Here is a 22,818-nt window from a genome sequence, read left to right on the forward strand (position 1 = left end):
ATATTTTAACTAATTACTGGCCATTCTCTCTGACAGATGGTCTGTTCACGCTATTCGAATGTATGGTCAACTGCCGTCTATGTGTCTTTGTTGATGCCTTGGAGCTGGGGGGAGGGGGGTATATCACATTTCCAAAGTATCTCTCGTGCTTTCCGGTCCACCACAGATCATGTAGTTCGTCTGTAATCTGTAGTGCGTCCCCTAGAACTTAGATCTTCTTAAACGTAACTAACGTAGCGGTCGCGCGGTTCCAGTCTGAAGCGTGAAGAAATTCGTGAAACTATATCAAGTTTGGAGGGAGCTGCAAAAAAATGCACAAAAAACCCAAAAGGTATTTGAGCAGCGCCGACAAGAGTTTGTCAACAAGTTGGATGATTTGTTCGAAGTTGCATACGCCGATGCACTTCAGTTAATGAAAATAAATGAAGACAAAAAATTTTACAGTGACAGAGAGAGTCAGGTCGGCCTGGTCACGTAGCTGGAGTTGACAAGAAACTGGCTAATATAAAGGAAAGGTGATGCATCAGAACTATTGAGGAAGAAAATCGACGTGCTAAACATTTTTCCACGTCAGCTTCTTCGACAGCATCTTATGAAGCATTACAAAACGACTCATCTTCAGATTGTAATGAAAATGAGATGTCTTTGCAAGAAAATTTCCTAACTGTAATTGAGAAAATAAAATCTGGAACCAGTAAAACAACTATGCGGAAAAATTTCATTACTCCAAAAGTAGTAGCAGCGTTAGATAGGTGTCAGTTGAGTGTGAGATTTTCGGTGTCATATTCTTGAAGATACTATTCAGGTGCTTGGATATAATACTAATGGCTTTCCTAAAGTCCTCGATTCAAAGGATTCGTACAGAGAAATAGAAAGAGCGCGCAGAAGCTATAAAAGCTAATTTTCAAAACGAGGTACCGGATGTTGTGACTGTTCATTGGGATGGCAAACTGTTGCCTGCTACACATGACCGGGAATCAAAAGAAGAACGGCTTCCTATAGTTATTTCAAATAGAAATAAAGAGCAACTTATTTCTGTGCCAAGGTTGGAAAACTCTTCAGGATGTGAACAGGAGAAAGCTGTTTGGAACGCGATTGTGGACTGGAATCTCGAAGACAAAGTGCAGTATCTTTGTTGTAGTACTACGGCTTCAGATACAAGTCACATCAATGGTGCCTGTGTGCTAGCTACTTGCGCAAAAACTTAACAGAAGTGTCATCCTTTTTCCTTGCCGCCACCACGTGTATGAATTCGTGCTAAAAAACGTGTTACAGGTAAAAATCAGTTCAGTGACAAGTCCAGATATTCCACTCTTCAAGAAGTTCCGAGATAACCGGAAAAGTTTAGATCCAAATAACACAGTGCTACAAAGAAAAGGTCGCAATGCACCTGACTGTTTCAGAAATTGGCAATCTGCTTGAGTTTTACCCCACTGAACTGACAAAAGAAATAATCATAGATGATTACCGAGACTTGATAGAGCTTTCTGTTACATTTCTAAGTGGAGATACAGACAGAAAATTCAAGATACTGCTTCCAGGTGCCATACACCAAGCTCGATGGATGGTGATAGCTATATATTCTCTAAAATATCAATACTTTGCGCTCAGTTAAAAATTTCGAACAAGGAGGAGGTAGCGCTGTTTGACGTATGCCTGTTCATCGTGACATCCTACATCAAGCCATGGCTGTAGTGTATTTTAAAGGCACCCACCAAGATTTGTGCTTTTAGAAGTCAATGAAGGCATGCGAAAAAATAGATGAAGACATCTCAAAAGCAGCTCTACAGAAGATAAGCCAGCATTTATGGTATTTGACTAATGAAGTTTCGGTCTTATCACTGTTTGAAGATGATGTGGCTCTATAAAAAAAGTAGTAAAAATGGTTGAAAATTTAACCAAAGGTAATTCATCAGCTCATGCTAACCATTACATCCCTTCGAAGGAAGAACTTTGCGGTACATTGTACGGTGAGTTAAATAAATGAATATAGACGTTTCTTTAGTATTCTGTTTACATCACAATTTTGTTAACTGGTTTGATCTCTCTTAATTACAGAGGAAGACATCTATGACTTCAGTAAGCAATTCATTGTTACATCGTCTTAAAATTGATGAGAGTTTTCTCCACGTATTTCCTGCCATGTGGTTAAACAATGGTTCCTTTCAAGAAACCAAAAAGAAGGTTTCAGTAATGAGGGCAGTGAATGATACAGTTGAAAGAACGGTCAAGTTGATGCTATACTTTCATGGTTTTATCTCGGTTGAGGAGGAACAAAAACAGTTTGTTACGTTGCGTACAAGAACACCGAAAGATTTATCCTGACTGCAGAAAACAAACTTTGAAACGAAAATTCAGATACTAATGTTTTTACATGTTAAATAGTGAATAAACTCTATTTGGTGTTTTATTTGCCAAACAACCATGAAGTTCCAGAATCGCTCAATTCCCACATAGTAAAAGTTTTCAAGTCTCATGTTTAGCGTCAAGTCGGCACATTTTATAATAATTTAATTGTAATAATATTTAGTATGTGAGCTACTAAGGTCAAATAGAAAAAAATAGTGGATATGCGTTTTCGATTTCACGAAAAGAAAACATATCTTGCGACACCCTACTGTGCACCCACACCCAAAATTTATCTTTGTGACCAGTTACTTGAAGTCGTTGAAACTTCTCAATTCTTAGATATGTTACTTGGCAACAAGCTAACTTGGCTCCCACACGACGTCTGCCTCAAAGCAACTTACATGAGGAGGCTAAATGCTCTGTTTTCATATTAATTTCTCGTGGAGTGCGAACCGCATATTTCGTCTGTGATTTTACAAAGCTGTGACTTTATCCCTCTTGGAATATGAATGTGTTGCCTATGGGTCGGCAGCACCGTCTGTACTGAGATTGCTGGATCCTGTCCACTACTCTGGCGTGCGGTAGGCAATGGGGGCTTTCTGCATGATCCCTGTCGACAGCCTCCTGGTGGAAGACGGTGTCCCACCACTCCTGGTTAGACGACAGCAGCTACTGGCTAATTACGCAGTCACAGTGTCAGGCCCCTATTCTCCGGTGTCACTCAACTGTGTTCCACAAACAACAGTTCAGACTGTCTGTAAATGGCCCAAAACTGCATAGACCAGCTAGCATCCGACTTAATACTCTACTGAAGAACCTCAAACAGCCTCCTTTAGTATGTGCTCCTAGGGCTCCCTCTAGACACCCCCTGTTGTCTGTATCCTGCCCTGTGATACAGATGGACCTCTTTTGCGGTCCCAAGGAGGACGTTAATCCTCCCCTTCTGCGACTCATGTTTCATTCGATACTCCACGATTATTGTAATTCAGGATGCATCTACATGGATGGATCGAAAGTCAGCGACAGGGTTGGTTACGCTTTTGCTCATGCTGGGGGACATAGAATAACTCTCTGCCAAGTGCCTGCAAAGTTGGTCGTCATGTCTCAGGCTTTGCAGTAAATTAAATCCCTAGCCACGACGAACTTTCTGATGGGTAGCGATTCCTTGAGTTCTTTAAAGGGCATATACCTGTGTTATCCGAAAAAAATTTTGATCCCCAACATCTAGGACCTGTTGGTTGACCTCTACAGCTCTGTAAAGTCAGTGACCTTCATCTCAAAACCGAGCCGTATAGATATTCAAGGAAATGGACTTGCCGACTTCCTATCCAAAGACATAACTACAGAAGATAATCTTGACATAGGAATGCCGGGTACAGACTTGCCGCTTCAACTTTGATGCAATATTTTGAGGCTCTGAGAACTGGAATGGCAGGTTACCACGACCAAAAACACCTTTAGAGTGATTAAGTGGTCCATTAACGAGTGGCATACATCTTTCCTGGCCCATCGGGAAGATGCCATTATTTTGTGCCAACTACGTATCGGCCACACGAAAATCACTCCCAAGATCTTTCTGTGTCAGGAGGATTCTCCTCATTGCAGCAGCGGTAGTCTACTGACGATACCTCATGTTCTTCTTGAGTGCACCCTGCAAGACGATCTGCAGCCCAGTCTCAGCTTGCCTACCTCACTATCTCAGATGCTTTCGGATGCTGAGACAGTCACTACCAAAGTGTTGCATTTCCTTCTGTTGCACAATGTTGACTGTGTTATCCCAGTTTTCTTTTTTTTGTATTACAGCTACTGTCACGCTCTTTTATAAACCCTTCAACTTGCCTCTATAGTTGGAGCAGCCAAGTCCTCACTCTTTTGCGTTTCTACCTTTTTACGTGTTTCTCTCATGAAATGTAGTGAATGATGAACCAGTAGTTTAGTCTTTTAAAACACATAATCATCATCCAACTGACGTGCTGGTCCCCAAACTAACCATATCTGAATCCAACCGATCATATCTGGGATGTGATTGAATGTGGCATCAGAGGCCATCGCCCCCTCACCGGAGTTTACGGGAATTGTGTGATTTGTGTGTGTAGATGTAGTGTCATCTCCCTTCAGCGACCTACCAAGGCCTTATTGATTCAAAGTCATGATGCGTCGCCACTGTTATCCTTGTGAAAGGTGGACATACCGGCTATTAGGTAAGTGGTCATAATGTTCTGGCTGATCAGTGTATATACTCTGATTTACCCATGGTTATTTATGAATCCTTAGTGACACCACAGACTAATAATGTACCTGTGTAACAAGAGGTGTTTGAGTGAATGTTGTGTTGTGGCAGGTTAATTGATTTTATGTTTATTTTTGTTCTGCTTGGGAGTGCTGGCTGACAAAGATTATTGATGACCATGCATGAGCTATAGTATTAAAGGCAGCTGGTGAATGCATAGGCACAAGTGGGTTATAACAGGTTTGCTGTTGTTAACATGGCTGGCAAACCACTCTCTTAGTGCTTTGTATACTAGCAGTATCTTTTCTGGCACCACTCAGGTTGGCCACATTGCAAACATTTACACACATTTCGTTTAAATAATGCAAGTTTCCCAGGCATTTCTGAGGAGATGGGCCGGTGATGCTGATACTGGCCACCTCTTTAGGAGCATATTTTTAGCATTATGTTAATTCTTATACACTCTGATCAAAAGTACCCGGATACCATCAAAAACAAACGTTTTTCACATTAGATGCATTGTGCTGCCACCTACTGCCAGGTACTCCATAGTAGTCAGTAGACATCGTGAAAGAGCAAAATGGGGCGCTCCGCGGAACTCTCGGACTTCGAACGTGGTCAGGTGATTGGGTGTCATTTGTGTCATAAGTCTGTACGCGAGGTTTCCACTCTCCTAAAGATCCCTAGGCCCACTGTTTCCGATGTGATACTCAAGGGTAAACGAAAAGGGACACCTATGCCACAAAAGCGTACAGGCCGACCTTGTCTGTTGACTGGCAGAGACCACCGACAGTTGAAGGGATCGTGATGTGTAATGGGCAGACACCTATCCAGACCACCACACAGGAATTTCAAACTGCATCAGGATCCACTGCAAGTACTATGGCACTTACGTGGTAGGTGAGAAAGCTTGGATTTCATGGTCGAGCGGCTGCTTATAAGCCACACATCATGCCGGTAAATACCAAACGACGCCTCGCTTGGTGTAAGGAGCACTAACATTGGACGACTGAACAGTGGAACAACGTTGTGTTGAGCGACGAATCACAGTAAACAAGTTGGCGGTTCGATCGCAGGATGTAGGTATGGCGAATGCCCAGTGAACGTCATCCACTGTCGTGTGTAGTTCCAAAAGTAAAATTCGAAGGCGGTGGTGTTATGGTGAGGTCGTGCTTTCATGGAGGGGGTTTGCACCCCTTGTTGTTTTGTGTGGCACTATCACAGCACAGGCCTACATCGATGTTTTAAGAATCTTAGCTTCCCATTATTGAAGAGAAGTTCGGGGATGGCGATTGCATCTTTCAACACGATCGAGCACCTGTTCATAATGCACTACCTCTGGCGGAGTGGTTACACGAAAATAACATCCGTGTAATGGAATGACCTGCGCAGAGTCCTGACCTGAATCGTACACAACACCTTTGGAGTGGTTTGGAACGCCGACTTCGTGCCAGACCTCATCCACCAACATCGATACCTTTCCTCAGTGCAGTACTCCGTAAAGAATGGGCTGCCATTGCCCAAGAAACCTCCCAGCACCTGATTCAACGAATGCCTGCGAGAGTGGAAGCTGTCATTACGGCTAAGGGTGGGCCAACACCATATTGAATTCCAGGATGACCGATGGAGGCCGCCACCATGTTGTAAGTCATTTTCAGCCAGGTGTCCAGATACTTTTGATCACAGTATACATACTGTATTTATACTTGTCTCTCACTGACAATTGCAGAAACTGGTATAACTACAGTGCTTACAGAATTTTGCTATCGTAATGTCTAACATCATACATCTTAATATTTATTGAGATTTTTCAAAATATACGCTGACTATTTCTAACAACAAGAGAATGAGCTCATTTTAACACATACATTGTTAAAGTCACGCATACTGGTAATGAAGGGATGGTTTAGCAAGAGTTTATTTGTTTATCTGTCACACTGTGATATTTCTCCAACATTTATAGACTGCAAGAGCGTATTTCTTATTAAATTATGCGCTGCAGTAATTTGTTAACATTTCATTTAGGATAGAAAAGTTGGTACTTGAATAAAAATAAAAACTACAACAAATGAATTCAATATAGCAATTAATTATAAGATTACTCTCATGTTATCTTCTTCTGCCTGGGGATAAGGGCTGGTGTCTGATGGCTCCTGGAATGACTAAAATCGTGTGATTAGAGTAATAATACAATTAATATGTTAATTATAACGGTTACCCACACTGATCCTCTGCCAGCCTGTGTGGCTGAGCGGCTCTAGGCGCTTCAGTCTGTAACCGCGCGACCGTTACGCTTGCAGGTTCGAATCCTGCCTCGGGCATGGATGTGTGTTAGGTTAGTTAGGTTTAAGTAGTTCTAAGTTCTGGGGGACTGATGACCTCAGATGTTAAGTCCCATAGTGCTCAGATCCATTTGAACCTTTGGTACTGATCGTCTCACTATCGAGCACATTCTTTATATGGCGAGAAGTAGATCATGACTGCCAAGTAATTCAGATTTTTCGATAGCTTTGTGTACAGTTTGCAGTGTGACTGAGAGCATCGTGATACTGACGTAACTTGATACCGATATGATGCGACTTAATGTTAACATAACATTACGTTGACATGATGTCAAGAGCAGTGGGATAAAGCTCGCTTAATTGCAATAAAAAATTTATTATCTATAGCAATTACCCACATTGGACAGGATGATAATTCCCTAGGGTGACCTCACATAACTGCCTGAGGTGTGTGGGCTGGAAGGCGGTTCCCCAGGGGGAGGGAAATGTAGGGCGATCTCACTCTACCTCTGGTACAATCTGACACTGGAAATCCTTAACAGTGACCTTGAGATAAGATTATCGAGACCAGAACTGGTACTAGGTAAGTACTACTAATCAGTTATGGCATTATCTTATCACGGGAAGTACTTTTTGATCAATGACTCTTTAGTACTGTTGGAGTGTTTTGTGATCCAGAAACTACTTTACTACACTACTAACAATAGCTGTTCATTAATTCCCAGTCTCGGGTTGTGCTTTGTATTTAACAAGTCATCTGTATACTATTCAAATATTGGTGTAGCACTATTTAACTTCGCAGTGCAGTTTCAGATTGCCAAAGAGTCAAAACCACCTGACGGTACGAATTAGTGGCTGTTGCTTATCATCAGTATCACTCAAGATATTCACAAGTGAATGATACCTAGAAACGGAAAAGGGAAAATTAAGGAAACATCTGTGGTGTGGCAATATGTTAAGAAAACTGAGGGGGTTAAAACATAACTACAGGCCGGTCACAGCTGTTCATCAATGCTGAAGTGCAGAATGGCTCAACAAACAGCTGCAATTCTCCTTTTCAGTAGTGGAAGAAAGCACACAATTAAACATTCTGCTTTCCACCAGTTCCAGACTTGCTGTAGAAGGAAGAAAGTCAAAATATGGACTCAGAATTGAGTCACCAGTGAGTGTGATAACTCCCAATTCATTACGATTACATCAACAACAAATGATCAAATCCAGCAGAGATGCAATGTGAGTAGCATCAAATGCAGTGGCATTTGCGGCAGAGATCATAAACACTTCTTTGCTGTGGAATGAACAACATGGAATTAAACTGTCTCTTTTAACTTAGCTCAAAGAGAAGTTAATCTCTCTTAACACACATTACAGTTCTCGCTATGATTGCATGGAGAGCACACTTATTTTTTCGGCATCAAGACTACTGACTAAATATTGAATAGTAACTCTTAGGCTCAAATTCCTGTCAATGTATCATTGTCATACAATGAGAAATTAAAAGTGCTAAACATAAGTGCGATCTCCAAAAATTGAGTGAAAGGTAAATTTTAGGAAAAATGTTCATTATTTGAAACAGAGCTACTAAGAGACAAAATGAGAAGCATCGCTTTAAATATTTTATAAAAGGAAGGAAAAAAATATCCAGTTTCGAAGGAGTACTGAAGGTATAAAATGCTACACTCTGTAAAAAGCCCATCACGCCGCGGCGTGAGAATTTACGCTCAGCTGGGAACTGTTAGACGTCATTTCAAGTCACATGTCAAGAGAGATCACATGGACATAAGAGGCAGAGAACTGGTTAGCCACTACTTCATGACAGTTGCCAGATAGGAGGTAACTCATCCTAGCAGTGTGCTACATTCGTGTGGGAGGGAAAGACTGCACGGTGCATAAGGTGGATGACAGGGGGCACAAGTCACGGTGCTTTTCGCAGTAGCTGCATTCATTGGGATCATCTCTAGGTACTGTGCCCATATGGCAACACGTGATGGCTGCCTGGCATGGTCCACGCTTGAGATAGTGTAGTGCAATGACCATCCTGTAGCTGTAGATTGACAAACGTCCCTCCTTGCACGAATACCAATGCCATTACAAAATGTTCACCATCCAGGAATATTTTCTGATACCATAGCAGTTTTGCATTTGTCCTGAAAACTCCTCACTGCAAACAACTGAAGTTTTTCTTGCGAACTTGTTGAGTTTCTACGTAAGGTCACAGCAAATACAAAATTCCAAAAATTTTGGCCAATATAGTCGGAACTCATCTTCAGTGGAAACACAGCAGAGGCGCATCGATATGACATCTGTTAAACACTAAAGTACTGGGATGTGCTATTAATCACTGCAGCTTGGATTTCAGGTAGCACATCACTTGCACAAGTGTACAAGGACCGAGTGCGTGATAACTTCATTGAACAGAAATGCAGTAAAGTTTACCTCAATGGTTCAAATGGCTCTGAGCACTATGGGACTTAACATCTGAGGTCATCAGTCCCCTAGAACTTAGAACTACTTAAACCTAACTAACCTAAGGACATCACACACGTCCAGGCCCGAGGCAGGACTCGAACCTGCGACCGTTGCAGTCGCGCGGTTCCGGACTGATGCGCCTAGAACTGCTCGGTCATATGGCAGGCAGTCAAGTTTACCTTGACATGAAAACTACAAAGAAATGCACAAGGGTAACAATCCATTCGAAAGTCGTAATGGCCTTGAAAAGCAATGTTCTGAATTTTTGTAACACCTCGAAAGAAAGAATGGTAATACTTGCTTCAAAACAGAGAAACCTAACTACAGAAAAATGCAACATTAGCTACAGAGAAATCGTTGAGAATTACATGTGTAATTATCGACGTAAAATGTTTAAATGGAGTTTACTCTAGAATAGGCAGTGAAATGGAAACGAACCAGACGATAAAACAGTAGGCAAGTTGTTTATTTCAAAAGTAATCGCCATAACGTAATACGCTTATCCCACTGTGAGACAAAACGGTCAATGTCTTCATTCAAAAATGTTTTCGGTTGCCTATGGAAGCATGATTGTATGGAGACAAACATCTCTTCACCCGAAGCAAATCAACGCTCATTGTTTTCCGTCAGATCTCCACAAACATGAAAAACGTATGGGGAGAGGTTAGGTCTGTATCGAGGATGTGTATAAGCTTCCGAGAGAGACTTCTGCAGTGCAGCCCAAACAACCTTGGCAATATGCAGACGGGCATTGTCATATACCGTAATGATACCGGTCATCAGTATCTGTGGACATTTGGACTTTATGATGTTCTTCAATTTTTACAAAGTGTCCAAGTAGAGTGATGCCGTCCATTAACATTACTGGGCTTTTTTTTTACGTGGACACTTTGCAAAAGCTGAAGCACTCCAAGCAAAAACGGCCAGAAATCTTGACAGATGGCATCATTCTGTTGGAGGACAGTGCCCACCCACATATGGCCAAGGTTTTTTCCAGTACGGTGCAGAAGTTTCTCTGGGAGGCCCTCACAGGCACGCTGTACAGTCCCGTTCTCTCCGCATCCGGTTTCATATTTTTGAGCCCTGAAGGAAGACATTTGTGGCCATCGATGCTCTTCAAATGAAGAGTTCCATGAGTGGGTGCTATCCTGGTTCCGTAACAAACTGCAAACATTTCGCCAAGAAATTAGTAACCATCCAGTCTCACAGTGGGATAAATATATTAATAGGTATGGGGAGTACTTTTGAAATAATAAATACTTTTTTTTCCATCTGTCTCGTTTTCATTTGACTGTTCTTTATACTCTGCCAAACTTGATTCAGCTAGTCTGGTGACTAAGAAAGCATAATTACGTAAAATACAAAGAAATGTAAAAGTGTTCTCCCTAAACAAAAAATATACAAATTAAAATTCTGACACTATAGGGATTCTTAGACAATCGACATTTCATTAAGGTCTTGTCAACTGAACCACGATAAAGAAATACGTAGAGAAGACAAAAAAATGGCTCAAATGGCTCTGAGCACTATGCCACTTCTGAGGTCATCAGTCGCCTAGAACTTAGAACTAATTAAACCTAACTAACCTAAGGACATCACACACATCCATGCCCGAGGCGGGATTCGAACCTGCGACTGTAGCGGTCGCTCGGTTCCAGACTGTAGCGCTTAGAACCGCACGGCCACTCCGGCCGGATAGAGAAGACAACCTCAGGTCTAAAATAACAGTATGATAAATTAGCACAAGAGTAAAATCTTTATTAAGAAATACAGTTTAATTCAGTGTAAAGAAGGCATTCAGTAACCAGGCAGTTATGCGAGTAATTTAGTCCCTGAGCGGTACCAGCATCACAAATGTAGGTACAAAGTAAAATTTTTAAAAACATTTTCTTTTTAAAATTCAGTCTTGGTCTAACCACGTATGCAAGAGTACCGAAGGGACGGTGCAAAAGAATTTTCAAGTCCTCCATTAAGCTAATATTAAATATTTTGGAGGAGATCGAAAGATATATTCGTATATGAGATGAACCGTCAGTGCTTCTCAGTAACCAGTTGGATGTTCTTTGAAAACATTTTCATGATGTCTTTGACGAAATTTTATGAACACCTATGTACTCTTTTGTTCAGAAAATCAGAGAACCCAGTTGTATCCATGGCAGAAATGTACCTTAGAACAGTACGTAAATATTTATATCACAGTCTTAAACTTCCAACTAGAAATACTAGGACATATGAGTCCATTTTTAATAAATCAGTTTTATGAAATTTTAAAAAGTATATGTAATATCATAGCACTCTGCAGCTGATTATTCCATTATTAAATATATCACCAATGGCAAATAAAATTTATATAAGACAGAGTGAATCTAGCACAGGTGTATACCTGCAGTCGAGCCAAAACTCACATATCGGTATGATGCCGCAATGCCAAAAACCTTCACAACATCGTTGACTTTGAAGCTATTGTGGTAGTACCACCTTAGCCCATAGAGGGCACACTGAGTATACATAGTGTATACAGTTATTTTAAAGCTTTTAATTGATATTTTATACAACATTTAAGTATTTCCATGGTTGTAAAGAGATATTTTATACAGAAATATTTTTATGTTATTATTGTACTTTGTTTTTTACGTTTTGACGATTATGTGAACCCGTTTTACACTGATTGGTCGACGTGAGGTAGAGGGAGAAGAGGTATGCGGAGCATCTTCGTATTTAAGCGTATGCCCGTCACATGCTGGCACCGGTTGACATCACAACAGGTCACAAGAGTGTTCTACTTACCATCGTCGAAAGATGCCATGGGTATAACAGGTTTTATTGTGTTTCGTCCTTATAAGTATTATGTCATATTTTGTCAACATAATTGCTGTATTTCACTGTCTAACTTAAATTACAGGTCTGATGATGGTCATGTGACATGACCGAAAACGGTCACCTATGTTCATGTATCATGCATGGTGCGATCAAGACCGAATTTTAAAAAGAGAAATTTAAAAAAAAAAATTTGTCGCTGTTTCACAAATGTTCATTAAAACTGTACAAAATAATTGTTTAAAAGCCCATCTAACTATTAAATGTTTTCTGTATGGTGACTCATCCCGATTCACCCCCCGACCGAGATCCTCTTTTCTTCCCCTTTTACTCTTTTTTTTACCATTTTTTTTTTAGGATTCCCATACGTATTTCTACACTCTAGCGGTTGCACCTTTTAAGTCACAGGTGGTCTTGCCTATGCTGCTTCAGCATAGCGTTGGGTTCGTTCTCTTGCCGACTTCCCTCATTTTGTTTTTTACCATTGACAACATGACTGCCCTTTTACGTTTTCACCTTCTTCCCTTTTATTGTTCTGACTTTCCTGAGATGTCCCATTAGCGGAATGGACCCTATTTGAAACAAGGGACTGACTTTGCTGTTTGGTCCCTTATACCTCCAACAACCAACCAACCAACGCTGAGTTGCGAAAGTTTAAACATTATTTCCGTCTTGCCCTAAACTGTATTTAATTCTGTACAAAACAACAGAAACCCAGGAAAATTGTTTCTTTTGTCAGATAAGTTAAGCATATGATTGGCTTTAGTTTCATAAACTTTTTAACCATAACTGTTATACAGCAGGTGCTACTAATTTCACATTCAAGTTTATCTGAATTTGTGAACACCCAGACTGCATACTTACGAGCAGTCCAGGTTCTTTCGCCACAGGAGAGATCATCATGACACTTTTTCAATTACAGAATACATGTTCTGTGGATACACATTATGTGTGTTTTATAAAGTCGTTTCCACTGCCTTCCGAATCTTCATGCCATTGAACAGTGGTGATTCTTCCGCCTTCAGGTGTAATTTTCCACCCCAAGGGCAATAGGGCTCTGAACCTCTGCCTGCTCCTTTATCCTCTTTAACAAAGATGTTGGTTGAATGAGGGTGACTTCTCATGGTAAGTCTTCGCCCAGCTTTCCTAGTGACTCTTATCCAAAACCTAAGCGGTGTTGGGGTTCGAACCTGTCACAGAAGACGTTTCGATTACGAATCAAAGACGCTACCTATACATCACAGGTGAAATTGGAAGTCAGCTTGATTTTCAATTATATGACGAAAGTGATACACATTGTCGATAGTCAACAAACCGATCGAGGTATCGACTCCACTGTCAGCAAACGCCCATTCAGACTTTAGCCAAGACCACTCTTACACACGTTGGCCGTACTTTAGCTCAGTTGTTTTGTTAATCAGTTCCGTTCTTACTTGAAGCTGAATGTGGTGTTAGTGCTGCCGTTCATTGCTTTTGTTCTGTTGCGATAGGTTTTAATTAAAAGCAACAATGTAACAAAGAGAAGCAATCTAGATTCGTCCACTAGAGTTACGGTAAAATAAAAATATTTGCTAACAGCCTAATTATCTCTCTATGGGTATTTAATGTTAGCACTTATCTGGAGACTGATAGTACTTCTGGGTTGCAATATTTCAGTATTTCAAAAGGCGGCAGGGCTGTAAACATAACGAGAAATAACATTAAATTAAAATTAGTGGTTGAAAATATTCTTGGATTTCCCTGTGTCGCCAAAACATCGTGTTTATGAACAAAAATATCGCCCAAACAGCGATGGTTGCACAGCTTTAAAAAATTGGCTCAAAATTCCATCATTAGATTCACAAATGGCAAAATATCTTGCAATATCTTATACTGTGAAATGTATTACTAGTAATATCATTGCAACTGTGAGTCTAACCGTCACAATTCTGTGTTTGTAAATAAACTTCATATTAGCGATAACTAGCGGCACAAAAGCAGGTGCAGACCGTAATTTTCGACACCTTGCGGTTTTATTAGATAGTTCTCTTTCATTGCTGTTAAACATAACACAGATGCTGCATTCTCAAAGGTACAGCAGCTAAATCTACTGCGCTATTGCTCTTTTAGACTATGTGAAACTTGGCTTCGGGGTCGCCAGTACACCTTCAGTTGTGCACGTTTGAAGGAGCATTTGCGCATGCACAATTGGGGTGACGTAATTGCATCAGTCCCTAAGCTTACACACTACTTAACCTCAGTTATCCGAAGGACAAACGCGCGCACAGACGCGTAAACACACACTCCCGAGGAAGCCGCACAGTCCATGACTGCAGCGCCGTAGACCGCGACGTAATTGCCTTATGGGCCAGATACATACGGATTTGATAAACAACTTGCGCGGTTCACGGTCTGCACAGCTTACCCTTACCACTCAACTGCAAGTTTACATGAGTGCCACCAGGTGTTGAATTACCCATTCGATATCCTCATATACTTTATATCCTCATCTTCAGCTTGCGACGTTGGTATGTGTACATGAATTATCGTTGCGCACTGCGGCAGACTTGTACCCCATAAGCTCGTTATAAGCCCCGCTAGGTGACAGCCGACTCCTCAGATATGCCAATTCACTCACTATGTAGTAAAATTAGATCGGACGTTATGTTATACACTGAGAGAAAAACCTATTTCGTGGGTTTCTGAATGAGTTATAATACATCACGTTCTTAATTTTATTATACAGTAATCCATTTGAGACGCTGAGATTCATAAGCCTAAACTATATCACTGATTATGAGAATGTATCATTTATTCATGCCTATCAAATCTCTTGATCTTATGGTGGGCCAGGTTTATGTGCTGCAGGCCCACATCGTAAATATGAACATTCACAAAAAGCTGTCTCACAGGCTTCCTTGATAATCACTTAAATTTGGGATCGACAACGGTGTGCTTAAGATCGTTATGGTTCTCAGCGTCTCATTTGTATTCTAGTCAAGAGACTATGTTGGTAGACATTACTACTTGAGTTAATCATTTCCACATACGGCAGTTTGTGCTTGGAGTCTTTGTGTACAGTGCAAGGATTGGCCTTCATGTGCAGTGTTAGCAATAACTATGTTGAATCTTTTAAATGCTAACAGAAAAGCAAAGCTGTTAGGACGGAGCGTCAGACGTGCTTCGGTAGCTCAATCGGTGCTGGCATGGTAGCTCAGTGTTCAGAGGTCTGCGTGCTCTCTGTAATAAAAAAAAAATAAAAAAAAAAAAAAAAAACGGTAGAGCACTTACCCGCGAGAGGCAAAGGACCCGAGCTCGAGTCTAGGTCTGGCACAGTTTTCATCTGCCTGAAAGTTATATATATAAGCGTAAACTCCGTTGCAGAATGAAGATCTCTGTCGGCTTTCAGTCGTGCGGACAGACTCGGTGCTCCGGGCAGCGCTCCGCAGCTGTTGGTACCCACTAGCGCGCGGTTGCGTCGTTGTATTGCCTTACAGTACCGGTACCGACCCACCATGGCGTTCTCATATCTACAAACTACAATCAAACTAACCTTCAACGCATCGTACACGAGACTGAAGGCCCGTGAAATTCAACGGTTTCTTCGAGACATCATGCACATAGAACCGCAAAAACTGATAGGCATTCATTTGTCTATTGTATCCAACACAGTGTACCTCAAATAGATTGACGAAGCGGCCTGCGACAGATTCCTCCAACTATCTGCAAATGGCTTTCGCTTCTATCACTCTGTCGGTAATATGAGCGTGATAGAAGTTGACCAATCTGGGGGGTGCGTACTGTGCGCATCTTTATCCACCATTCGAAGATCATGCCAACCTTGTCGCTGATGAGCTGTGGCCATACGGCACAGTTCTGAGTCACACAGAGGAGAAATGGAACACATTCGAAACGTACCCTATCCTTAACGGGGTACGACAAATGAGCATAGAACTTAAGAAGCACGTTCCATCAAATGTTTTCGTTGGTGGCTGCCGCGCAATGACCGAGACTTTGTCGAGCCCCGCCCTCCAGTGGATGTCAAATCTCAGACCAGCAGGCAAAAATCACCCAAGCGACACAAGAGGCTATTCCCTGTTGAAGAATGGTACAGGGATCTGAAGCTGGCGGAAGACATAGACTTCCTTGACGCGTCTACAGCTGCAACGAATTTCAGTGGCCTCATTCACCTGAAGGCGCCTGAAGATAAGTGACTCTCCTACATCTGGAGCCCCTGAAAAGGAGGTGTATCGCGTCGACTCTGTGAGGTCCTTTCTCTCTGCACTCATCGGGAGGAGACCCGACTCGTAATGATGTTCGTCGCCGTCAGTTTCACGTGGAACAGCACCTGTAACTCACGTAAAACACAACTCCTCGCGTAGTTAAGAAATATTCTATTGTTCGTCCGTAACAGTCTTATCAGTTTGTGTTAACTGACAAATTGTTTATCTTTAACCTTATGCCCGGTTCGTTTCGTTGAGCAGTGAAATCTTGGTTGTTAATCCTATCATTAGGTCGTTTTTCACATCATCCTTAGCGAGGATTTATAATTACTATTCGTAATTCCGTTGCTATGCCTTTGATTCCTCAAATTATTAACAACGGTCCAACGTAACTCCAGAGATCACTTACGTTGAAGTAACGTCCTTGTAACAAGCCGTAATGTTGTTTTTTTTATGTTATTCTCCTCTCACTGTCTGTAATTCCTGTCTTCACACAGTCACTTGAAATGTTTAAAAGACTCAATCACTATCATGAACACACGTAATATTATTCCTTGAATCATGTAGGCGACACATCTGATTTCTCTTGACTAATAGTATTTAATCTTTTTGTATTTGTTTGTCCCATCACGCGCACACACAGATGTGTGCTGTGCATCATCGGCCTCAATATCGTCTACCCGATCACCAACAGAGGATTGGCAGGTCAGTGGTGGCTTGTCGCTTTCACATGAGTTCACATCAAAATTAACTTCTGATCAGTCCAGTAATCGTGACGATGACAACTTCTGACTGAACGGCGTATTGGTTTTTCTTCATGACTTTGTATTATTGTCCTACTCAAGACTACGAATAGCTTTTGTCACTGATCTATTACTATAAAGTTCGCAACTGTTCTTCAGTCCGAAGGTTAAGTCCAGTAAATTAGTATCACTGAATTAAAATTACCATCGCGTTGATAAGGGTAAAGATGACTTCATTCAGTCGAATGACTAAGTGGCTTCAGTCTCTCTCTCATGACACATTGAACTTTCACAACTGAAACTATGTAATAGCGTTTGCTTCCAGAAGACTACCGCAATAGTGCTCTAGAGCGACTCAAGAGCAACTAACTAAAAATTTCCATATTCGAGTTGCATTGTAGGCGCATTGAATTTCCTTTTCGCTGCGGCTACAACTATCTTCCATGGTAAATGTTACCTTTGACCGAATTAGCTCCTTGGATTTTACCTTCGTTCATATGAATTTAAATTTATTCTATAGATGTTTAAAAGATAATACATCACAGCCCTTTCCTTTTAATTCCTCTTTTGTATGTTACTCTCAGTATTTAAGTGTTATCGTTGTTAATCAAAACATTATCAGGTAAATTTTCTTATCGCCAATAGTTGTCACTGTCAAGATAACTACTTCCCTAATTTCACTTAATTTGGGTTTTCTGTCTTTTGGGCGTTACAACTCCCAAAATGTGAACTCACGTGAAAGCGCCCAGCCACCACTGACCTCCCAATCCTCTCTTGGCGATTGGGTAGACGATATGGAGGCCGATGATGCACAGCACACATAGATACCTCCACCAGAGCCCATTACTAACATTGAGCCCGATGGGCTCTGCCAGTCAGGGGATCATACGGCACAGTAATGCACGGCATGCGGCTGGATGGCTGTGTGGTGTGCGAGAGCACCGTGCACTTGCACCAGCACACTGCCTCCCCCACTTGATATGTCTCAGCCATACAACTAACACTGACAGTCGATGTCAATGGTGTCCACTCCACTGTCAAGACCCGCATGGTACACGACATGGTCAGAGCCTCACAGTTGGACATTGCCGCTCTCCAGGAGGTCCGTCCCGAACTGCGTTTACACCTGTATGGCTACACCACCTACAGCCTACCCTCTGGTGGTGGCGCAGGAGGAAGGGGCATCCTTCTCCGAGATGGCATAGACACGACGGACGTGACATACTTGCCGAACGGGCGAGGCATCGCTCTCACACTTGGTGCAGTCCGCCTTGTTGAAGTCTGCGCTCCTTCCAGTAATTCGCACGGCGGTGAAAGGCATGTCTTCCATTCGGAGGAGGTAGTCCCACTTTTGAAAGGAAATTTATACCATTAAATTTTGGGCGGCGATTTTAAGTGTTCTGCTGCCCGAGGACCAGATACTTCATTACGTCCCATGTCCGGCTCTACAAGCACTGATACGTGTCCTCGAGCTCCACGACACATGGCTCCTACATCATGGGAACCAGCGTGGATATACGCATTTTACCAGCCACTCTGCCACTCGTCTGGACCGAATTTACGTCTCTCGTGCCCTCCGCACAGCAACCCTTGATGCAGAACTCTGACCGCCGACATTTACGGATCTCGCGTATATCTGCACTATCACCTTACCCCGACAACTCAAGACACAGAAGGGGCCCGTGAACGCTGAACGTCTCCCTCCTTCGCTAGAAAGCGTGTCGGCAAGCAGTTACTGACACGTGGCGCCTACCCATGCATATTTCCAGGTTGCTGTGGTGGCTGCGATGTGTCAAACGTGCACTCCGAATGACCCTGATGGCCTACGGGCGTGACAGATCGAACTGGCAAAGGACAACATAGGAATTTTACTAACAGCGTTACGTGAGCTGGCGACGCAACCGCCGTCTCACGAACGTCAGATGTCCGTACAATGCATCGTAGCTCGTCTACTTCGCATCAGGGCAGAGCAGCTAGGTGTCTGCATCCGTGCGCGAGTGCAAGACCGCATCCTCAGCGAAACAGCATCAGTCTGTCACATTGTGTGCGAGAGGCGCCACAGCATACGTCAGCTCATTACGACGGTAAACACGGAGGACGGCCGCGCAGTGGCGCAAACGGACACAGCGCACACGTTCGTCCGACACTATGGGACCTTGTACATGGAAGATCGGCGAAACGTAGGTGATGATGACGAGCTGTTGCACGATTTTCCCGCCCCTAGGTACGTGGCACCCGATGGTACTCTGTTATTACCCGTTCCATCCGACGAGCTGACATCGGCCTTGGCACGTGCAGCACCGAACAAATCGCCTGGGCCAGACGGTTTGCCCCTGGAATTCTACCTTATTGGCGACAAGTGGCTCCAAATGATTCAAGAACGGATCACCCCTGATTTCACTGTCCCCACAGAATAAAATGACGGCATCTTGATCCGAGTACCGAAACTGAATGGTGGCTGTAAGCTGCAGGACTTTAGCCCATTCACACTCCTCAACAACGGCTATTACAAGATCTAAGCCCGCATCCTCTACGAGCGTCTCCACACCGCTATGGGGAAAGCCGTCGACACCGATCAGACATGTTTAGGTGGTTTCAGCAACATTCATACAAAGTTAGGTTCATACCACGACGTAATTGCTTTGACGGCGGCCTGCAAAATTCGATGCGCCCTTGTCGCCGTAGATTTTGACCGCGCATTCGACCGCGTCGACCACAGATTCCTAAGCGCAATTTTGAAACACATGGACGTCTCTCCAGAGTCTGCACAGGTGGGCCTTCAGCTGGTCCACGGAGCGCGCTCCCGCTTGATGGTTACCAGTCGGGTTCAATTGTTGTTGGACGCTCAGTGTGACAAGAGTGCCCCTTGTCGGGTATATTATTTGCAGCAGCGCGTGAACCAGCTTTGCACGGTCTACGGCAGTAATTAACAGGCATTTCCATGCAGGACGTGACCTTTCGTTGTGGTGCATTCGCCGATGACGTGGTGTTCCTGGCTAGATTAGAGGATGAAATTCATACGGGGCCGTCTCTAGGAGCGTCATCAACGTGAAGAAGACAAAATACATGGATTTGGAGTGGGGGGGGGGGGGGGGTTTTCCCAAGCAACGGCGGTGCCCTTTGATAAAGTTTCCGTTCTCAAATGTTTAGAAGTGCGGTTCTATAGCAATGTTTACAACACAGCGACCTCGTACCGCCGGCTCCTACACGAGACACGTGCTCTGCTGCAGGACGACAAATTGTGTAGCATGGATATGCTCATCAGAACACGTTATGACAACATCTATCTTGTCTCCAAACCGAACTATTTTGCGCAAGTTCTTCCCTTGACGGCTACGATGGCTGACAGATTTCAAGCAGCATGTGCACATTTCGTAAGCGCCGGCCTTGTTTTTAAAGTCCGATACACCACCCTGACACTGCCGCAGCGGGCGGGCGGTATCGGTTTAATTCGCGCATACAACCGTGAGCGATCGCTTTATCTCAACACTATGCGTCGCACGTGAGCCTCGGCCCACGCCACTCTGACAGGCACCCTGATAGTGGAAGTGGCACCACACTCTCTGCATCCCTCTGTTTCTGTAGGACACTTCACCGGAACTCGCCCACAGTAGAGAGTCCTTGATTGACTTCAGGTACTTCCGGTCAGACCTTCCGACGACATGGGTGCCCAGCACGAAAGATTATTATCGCCTCTATCAACAGCAGGAACCTATAAATACGGTCGCCCAAAGATATCCTGAAGTTGCCTGGAACACAGTGTGGCGAGCGGCACACACACCTTTTCTACCTACGACGGTGCGTTCATTGTGGTACGTGGTTGTGAATGGGAAGTTCGCTTCTCGTCAGAGACCTCATTCTATTCATCTGACGGACGACCCACTTGTGTCAGACATACTCAGCCGTTGACTCGGATGCACGCCACCTGACTTGTGCCGTGACAGGCACTGACGCAGCGCATGCTGGCATTACTCTTGCGACGATTGCCGGAGTCTGCCTCCCTGATGATACATTGCGCTCCGACGGCGTATACTTTCCATCGGCCAGGACGAACGCCGTTAACTAGCTAAAAGTCATAGCCCTTTACTACACATTTTGCGATGCTAATAAAGGCACACTGGACTTTTGGTCCCTACTGATGACGACATATGCAGTTTTCAGCCGCCACCGGAAGTACAGAACCCGTTTCGCAAATTCTTTAGGTTCATTATTTGCGGATCCTCCCACTCACTGGGGCGTTCCGGGTATGAGACGCTGAAAATGTAGAATCCTGGAGCATATTGATCCTGTACGGGCGGAATAAGGGGAACCTTTCCCACCAAACGAGGAGACAACTCGGACGCTCGGCTAGGGGAGTTGTAGGATCTTTTTTGTAATGAAACGACAATAATTCAATAAATACAATACAAAAATAAAAATGTTATAAAAATTAAATAAATAAAAGAACATAGACGAACAGATACATCCCCTTACTGATCCATCGATCCTCGAACACGTTGCTTGGGCATGGCGGCGAGAGGGCCAGGCCTCAGGCGTCGACGCCTGCCCTACCTGTCGTCCTGCTCTTGCAGCGGTTCCTTACGTGGAAAAAAGAAGAAAAAAATCGGTAGAGCACTTTCCCGCGAAAGACCAAGGACCCGAGTTCGAGTCTAGGTCTGGCGGATATTTTAATCTGCCAGAAAGCACACTCCGTTGCATACTGAAAATCTCGTTCTGGGAACAGATAAGTAAATTACCACGAAAAGTTAGCCGAAAAGGAACTATTACCTCCCAGATGACATTCGTTGATTGAAAGACTGACGAAACCAAGTAAGTTTGACTACAAACGGACATTTAATTAGGAAGTGTACACTTAGAGTGAATTGTGTTTGTGCAACGTAGCAATATCTGATTTTCAGCCCGGAAGTAAATTTGTGGACTAATACATCTGTTAGGGATCTTGTATATCTGTCCAGAAAAAATGGAATGGCATTAAAACTTCCACTTACAGAAAAATGCGTAACGCTGAGATGCGACCCCCCCCCCCCCCCCCCCCCCCCCCCCCCCCCGCGCCAGGAGATCCACAACTCTTTTGTGGATACGTGCACGGCGAGCACGGGGCCCCGAGCCACTGCAGCCTTCTTTCTCTCAAGGGCTGCATTTCCTTTCCATTCCTCTCCTTGGTCCTTTCCCCTCGCCCTCTCCTCTCCCTCTCTAGGAGTCCTTGCTTATGTTGGCCCCCACTATCCTCCTGGTTCTGTTGGTTTTAAATTCGTCTTTGTTGCGTAATGATCTCCTCCTTTTGGCAATCCGTGGTCCCCCTCTGGGGTTTGACCTCTATTACAAAATATCTCCTCCATAGTGTGAGCCATTTGGGGAAGATCACCTTACCTAGTGTGTCCGACGTCCTCCATCCTAGTACCTTCCACTTTTTCTTTCACGTCGTTGTCTGATGGTAGGGTGCATAGCCAGCATGGTAGACAGCCCGTGTGGTGGCGTCACTATGTACCCTTTTGGTTGAGCCCTCTGAACACATAAGGATCACACTTCGGATACCTGAGCTGAGACCCCCTCAAGCATGCCTTGGACTGGTTGCCCGTCATCCTGGAGCATCGAAACTCCCTGCAATGGCCGCCGTGCCAGACCGCCCTTGCTGTGGCTGGGTGGCGCCCGTGAGGAGAGCCCCTGATCTGAGTGGGTGGTATCAGGGCAGACGCTATGCAAATGAAACGCACATGGGTCCAGAA

Source organism: Schistocerca gregaria, chromosome X (assembly GCF_023897955.1).
Source record: "Schistocerca gregaria isolate iqSchGreg1 chromosome X, iqSchGreg1.2, whole genome shotgun sequence".
Taxonomy (NCBI): domain Eukaryota; kingdom Metazoa; phylum Arthropoda; class Insecta; order Orthoptera; family Acrididae; genus Schistocerca; species Schistocerca gregaria.